Source organism: Megascapheus bottae, chromosome X, assembly GCF_031878675.1.
Source record: "Megascapheus bottae isolate mThoBot1 chromosome X, mThoBot2.hap1, whole genome shotgun sequence".
Taxonomy (NCBI): Eukaryota; Metazoa; Chordata; class Mammalia; order Rodentia; family Geomyidae; genus Megascapheus; species Megascapheus bottae.
The window spans coordinates 3,333,353-3,340,573 of record NC_143547.1 but is presented as its reverse complement, the minus strand read 5'-3'; the positions used below and the strand labels follow the sequence as shown (position 1 = coordinate 3,340,573).

General features: G+C 36.1%; 1 pseudogene; it reads right to left on the bottom strand.

Moving 5' to 3' along the window:
• Nucleotides 1-2,356: 2,356 nt before the first annotated feature.
• On the bottom strand, nt 2,357-2,469 carry LOC150040380 (U6 spliceosomal RNA; annotated as a pseudogene).
• Between the last annotated feature and the right edge of the window lie 4,752 nt (nt 2,470-7,221).

Below are 7,221 nucleotides of genomic sequence, written 5' to 3'. Positions count from 1 at the left end.
TACGGTAGTAATTTTCTTTCAGTTACACTCGAATAAATTAATGTAAAAGTTTACCTCCATTACCAGAATTCATAGATATTTTAGGTATCAAGGATTGAAACACAGATGTTCTAAGTCTACTGCGTAACTTTATGATGTTAGAAAATCTTATGTTAGAATTTTATTTACATGAGTTATCTGATCTAGATGTAGGATATGAACTCTTTATTTGAATTTCCTAACTTTTAATACTAAACTATGTGTTTGTATATGTATATGCATATAAATACCTACAAAGTCTACATTCTAATGCCAACATTATGTTATCATTCAGCAACAACTTTTTCTACCCACTGATATGCGTTTTAACTAGTTATAGTAGGTTCTTAATTAACCTAAAAAGTAATTTTTAAACATTCTTCTTTGGAAATTTAACAAGAAGCTGTGTACATTACATATTTAAAACTGCCAGTTTCCTGGGATTTAAAAAAATGGCCACAATTAAAATAGTCCTTCAGTTCACCAGGAATCACGGACTTTCTAACCATGAGAAGATAAATTCTACTTTCTAAAAATAGTAATATATTTGTAGAGCAGAAGGCAAGTGAATTGGTTAAAAAATAAGGGAAGGAAAATATATTTCTCTAGCAATGTTTCATCCCTTGTTAAAATCTAATATACTTTAGTTCAAAATGCTTCCTAGCATTGGTACCACCAAATAGAGGAAGGAAACAGCATTTTTCAAGAGATAAATATAAGTTGAAAATGTATACAAAAAATTAAAAAGAAAGAAAGAGATGTTCATTTGAGCCCATTTTTAGAGCAAAGTTAAGGTTTAATTACTGAGAATGTTTAGAAAAAAAGTTCTTTTTAATTATGCTTTCAAGACAAAAAGTTACCTTCTTTAGCATTTACATAATATTTATTATTCATATAATAATCATAATGATTTTATGTAGGAATGAAATTACACTCATCAAAGACATAAGGAAAGGAAAGAAAAATTGGTCACCAAACATATGGCTCAAGTCAATGGATGTCAACTCTCATTGCTCTCCTAGCACATTTCACCCCAAATATCTTCCTCCACTAAAAACACTCGCTATGGCTTTGGTGAAACCACATTCTGATGTTTCTCCTATCACTGTCCAAAACCTTCTCAGTACATTTATCCTCTATCATATCTCACAAATGACAATATTTCTTAAAGGTTTCCTACATTAACTTCTCCTCTTTATTTATATATTATTCAGTGGTCTCATCTACTCTTTTTGGTTCCATTTTTCTTCTGTATATCACTTGAAACTTGATCTTTTTTTCCATTTATTTTAATATTTTTTATTGTAATTAATAGAAGGGTTACATGATATTTGCCAGATAGAAGGTACATTAATTCACATATATTGATACCCTTTCACATGTCTTGGCCCCCATTACCCTCCCCCCACCCCTCCCATCTTGGTTTTCCCCCCTTCCCTATCAAATTTCAAATAACCAAATACAAATATATCCAACATATCAGATAACAAAGTGAGATACTGCAACAATATGAGATAACCAAGGGACAGCAAAAGAGATGAGAGATAACATAGTAAATTAAGGACAACAATCATTCATTATATGGCTTTTGTTTCAATATCCTAGAGGTCCTTTCAATTAGCTTCATACTATATGGCCTTATGTAAAAGGTTTTGCTCTATTGCAAATCTCTGCTAGTAGAGCCCAAGGTTTCTACTGATTATGACAAATGAGGGAAACCATTGAGCCTAAGTTCCTTTGAGCCTGGCTTACTTCACTTAATATAATTTTTTCTAAGTCTTTCCATTTCCTATTAAATGGGTCGATGTCGTTTTTTCTGACAGCAGCATAGAATTCCATTGTGTACAAATACCACATCTTGTTGATCCATTCATCAACTGAGGGACATCTAGGTTGGTTCCATATCTGCAATGAACATTGTTGTGCTAGTGGATTTAGTATTCCCTAGTTTCTGGATGGTTGGGTAAATGCCAAGTAGTGGAATTGCTGGGTCATAGGGAAGCTCTATGTTTAGCCTTTTGAGGCACTGCCATACTGCTTTCCATAGTGGTTGAACGAGTTTGCACTCCCACCAACAGTGTAGTAGTGATCCCTCCTGGCCACATCCCCTCCAGCATCTGTTATTAGTTTTCCTGATCTTGTCCATTCTAACTGGAGTGAGGTGGAATCTTAGCGTTGTTTTGATTTGCATTTCTTTTATAAACCAGAGATGTTGAGCATTTCTTCATGTGTCTATAGGCCATTTTTGTTTCTTCTTCAGAGATGACTCTCTTTAGGTCTTTGGCCCATCTTTTAATGGAATGGTTGTTACTTTGGAGATTAGTTTTGGAGTGATTCAAAAAATATGGAACGCTTCACGAATTTGGGTGTCATCCTTGCACAGTGGCCATGCTAATCTTCTCTGTATCTGTATCGTTCCAATTTTAGTATATGTGCTGCCGAAGCGAGCACTTGTTGATCCTTTTTTATTTATATCCAGATGCAGAAACTATTTCTTTGACTTCTACCATAATGAGAAAAAATGTGGCCAGCTGTGTGTGTGTATGTGTCTGTGTGCGCTCACGTAGAGATAGACATAGATATGAACATAGCCACAAGAGAAATACATACTCTTGCTAAAATTCCAATTGGTTAAACTTTATGAAGTTGAAAGTTGTGTTCTAGGCATTTTTTATCTTCCTTAATTATACTCCCCCTCTGCCAGCATTTAATATGTTTAATTACCAATAATCATTCTAGAAATATTTTAAAAAATCAGTTTCATCAAAGAATACCTTGAACTACTGCCAAAGAACTACTTGTGTGAAAATGACTTTGGCAGCAGAGATAAAGTATCAATTTAAATAAGTGTTTCAGGGTTTTTAGTTCAAGTATGCTATCCATGACGATCCAGCAGATTCAAATAAGGGGCAACTATCTGGAAGGCTAAGGGGTGGCTTACCATAATTCCTTGCCTAATAGGAAAATGTCACCTGTATAATAACTCAAACTGAGTGAATGAGTCTGAGCTGTGCGATCCATGTTCAGTCAAGGAAAAGAGCTCTATATGAAAGGAGAAGCTACTATTTTGAATTTGTACTGCTCAGGGTAGTTTCTGAATGACGGGTAAAATGTAACACAATGGTCAATATGTAGGGCTTTAGGTGTTAATTCCTACTCAATAATATAGAGCTCTGTGACACTGAGCAGATTTCTGAGCTCTCTAAGCCTCAGTTTCTTTGATATACAACTATGGAATCCCATAAGGCTGTGAGAACTACAAAACATTAGCTCCTCACTTGTAATGAGTTTACCCATAACATCTACAAAAGTAAAACATAATCATGACTTGAAGAATTAAAATGATGAAAACCTTATAAGATGCCTCACGAACATGTCTATGATGGATGAGTAGAGAAATGAGAGGGTAGCTTCCTGGAGTGAAAGGGAGAAGGCAGGGCAACAATGGAAAGCAGATTGGGGTACAACTTTATAGTTATCATATTTTCTTTCCCTTATGTTTGCCTCCAGTTCTGCAGCTGGAAAAATCAAACTTTTAAGGGAATACAAATATTCAGACAACAAAGTCATTCTGTGGTGAATAGTTAATGGAGATATGTGTAAGATGGAAAGGAAAAAATAGTTGCTTCACCATGGACTGACCTGGCAGACAAATCATTTTTTTGTCAGTCCTGGGGCTTGAACTCAGAGCCTGACCACTGTCCTTGGGCTTTCTCAAGGCTAACCCTCTACCATGTAAGCCACAGCATCACTTCTGGCTTTTTCTATGTATGTGGTACTGAGGAATCAAACCCTCATCTTCGTGCATGCCAGGCAAACACTCCACCACTAGGCCAAACTACCGGCAGATATGTCAGACATGGAATTCTTGAACTTTGGGCCTGGGCACTGTCCCTGAGCTCTTCAGCTCAAGGCTACCACCCTATCCCTTGAGTCACAGCAGTCTATCCAGACAAATCTTTAATGAGTACTCAAGGTTAATAACAGCAGTAATAAATGTCAGTGAAGTTACATATACCTGATAAAACAGAATAAAAATGAGGTTTCCTCCTTAAGACTTACTGCCTCAATCTAATTATGAGGAAACATAAAACTGATCCAGCTTGAAAAACATCCTACTAAAGAGTTGAGTAGTCATAATTCAAAATTGCCATTAATCAAGAGAACACAATTCAAGGAATTCTCACAGATAAGAGGATTGGTCAAACAAATGTTTCATCCCAGAATAGATAAAGTATGAGAAGAAACTGCAATGGTGTATACAGCGGTGAAAAGAGGAGTCTAGAATGGCATACTGCAGTGAACCAATGTTAATTTCTTCTATTTGACAGGCATACCATGGTTTTATAATATGACAGAGAGGAAAATATGCAAAAGGAAAAGGAAAAGGAAAAGTAAAATATGCAAAAGTAAAAGTGTGTGGAATCCCTTTGTACTGCCCTTGAAACTTATTTGTAACTCTGAAATCATTTCAGTTGGTTACTTCCACTTCCCATGACTTATGGAGAACAAGGATCGTCAGAGACTGCAGCATTCCTTTGTTCTGAATTTCTCAGAGTTACCTGGTAAAGTTCATCAAAAGTGATGAACTTCCTAGAAAACAATACTCTAAATTGTATCCCACCCACTCTTTCATTTGAGGTCGCCTAAAATTCTGAACAAGGTTTATATATCTTCCTAAATTCTTCAGAAGACTATCATGGTAGTAAAAAAAAATAATAACAAGCACAAGAGACACGGTGAGAAGAAACACAAAAATCTATGGCATCTAGGGCTTGTCAGAGACTCAGATTAATGTTTAATTCTAAACAGTATTGGTTGGAAGGTTGAAAAACTGAACCGAGACTTTTTAAGGACCCATTAGTATTGGGGAGACAAAAAATGGAGTTTTGGGCATGCCAAAAGAGAGAATGGGCGTTTCACTAAGCACCATAGGTTATGATTTCTGACAACAAATGACTATATCCTTTGAGTACAGATAGCAGTACTAAATCAATCCTCATGAATATAGAAGCCCAGTTTGGAATCATCTCAACTGCAGGCCCAGCTGCCTGCCAAAAACAGATGTATTTTTCTAGAGAAAAATAACATCATCCAGAGCCATAAATCACCTTCTCGATTTTATATAAAACAACTAATCCTTGATTCAAAATATTCAGGTTTATAAAGAGACTAAAAAAAGAATGAAAACTAAGACAAAATATGTACAACAAATACCCCCACAAGATATGAAGATTATGGAGTTTACCAGGCAAGAAATGCTTTCAAAACCCATATGGAGATTAAGGGGATTTCTGAAGATCCCAGAGTAACAAAAATTCTCAAGTCCAAGAGTTGGTAAAAAAAAAAAGGATGACTTTCCATGTCTCATATTAAAAGCCTCAAATTTGTTGCCTCCATAAATAACCATAACTACTTTTTAGTGTATGGTAATATTGAAAAGCTTAGCTGACAACCTGAAAATATTTTCTGTTAGTCCTGGGGCTTAAACTCAGTGCCTAGGCACTGTTCTTGGCTTTCTCATGGCTAGTTCTATACCACTTGAGCCACAGCACCACTTCTGGCTTTTTCTGTGTATGTGATACCTAAGAATTGAACCCCAGGCTTCCTACAGGTTAGCCAATCACTCTACTGCCAGGCCACTCTCCTGGCTCCCTGAAAATATTTTAAATGTAATCTCAGACTTAAAAACAATGATACCCCAAATTTAAAAGAAAATGGCTAAATGAAACATGTTATAGAGAAGATAAAATGACTCACTACAAGATAAGTCAGAAGAAAATATTTGGGCTGAAACAGTGAGAACCTTAAATCCTTACTATTAAATGGTTAAAATAGCTAGACACCCATTGCTCATGCCTGTAATCCTAGCTACACAGGGGACTGAGATCTGAGGTTCATGGTTCAAAGGAAGCCTGTGCACAAAAGTCTGTGAGACTCTTATCTCCAGTTAACCACCAGAAACCCAGAAGTGGCACTGTGGCTCAAGTGGTAGATCACTAGCCTTGAGCTGAAGAGCTCAGGGACAGCACCCAGGACCACAGTTGAAGCCCCACGATTGACAATAAACAAACAAACAAACAAATAAATAAATAAACAAAATGTTTAAAACATCTGTGATATGATTAAAAAAACAGAGGTCTAAGGTATGCTTAACTAGAATCCATAAAGAATAGAAGAAAAAATAAATTGAAAAACCTTAATGAAATTACATTCATAATTCACTTTTTTTATAATTTTATTATCTTTACTTAAATAAAGGAGTTGCCATTTTGCGATTAGTATATGGATACATACAATGTGTCTTGGTCAATATCATCTCTTTCAACATTCTCGTCCATCCATTTCCACCCCCCCACCTTGCCTCACTGTTCTTAATTTTGTAGGACATACACTGTATTTTTATGGCATTCTTTCCACTTCCTGCCCTTCTCCCTATTACCTCACTTATCTCTTCAAGTACCTGTTTCCTGGTGTGCCTTATGGTAGGCAAAACATCTCAGGGACAGTGTCTAGGCCCTAAGTTCAAGCTCTATAACCAACAACAACAACAAAAATGATGAGCCAGACACCAATGGCTCATGCCTATAATCCTAATTATTCTAGAGACTGAGATCTAAGGATTGCCATTCAAAGTCAGTCCCAGAAGGAATGTTCATGAGATTCTTATTGATTATCAAGCAAAAAGCTGGAAGTATTAAAAATTAAACTTAAAATTAAAAAAAATTTAAAATCTGGAAGTAGAGCTGGGACTCAAGTTGTAAATCCCCAGCTTTTTTTTAAGTTCAAAGTCTGGGGCTTGAACTTGGGGCATGAGCACTGTCCTTGGGTTTTCTCAAGGCTAGAGCCCTACCACTTGAGCCACAGCACCACTTCTGGGTTTTTCTACATATGTGGTACTGAGGAATCGAACCCTGGGCTTTCTGCATGTTAGGGAGAAACTAGGTCAGACTTCAGGCCCAGAGCCCCAGCTTTAAGTGAGAAAGCTTAGGGGCAGTGCCTAGGTCCTGATTGCAAGCCATAATACTGGTATTAAAACAAATTCAGCTTAACTAAAATCACCATAAAGAACTTTGATGATATGAATGATAGGTGACAGTTTTAAAAAATATATACTAAGAAACATATGAGTAGAAGTAAATCTTATAATGCAAATATTTTAAGCCTGACTGTATCTATAATGGCTCAAATCATAGACATTTG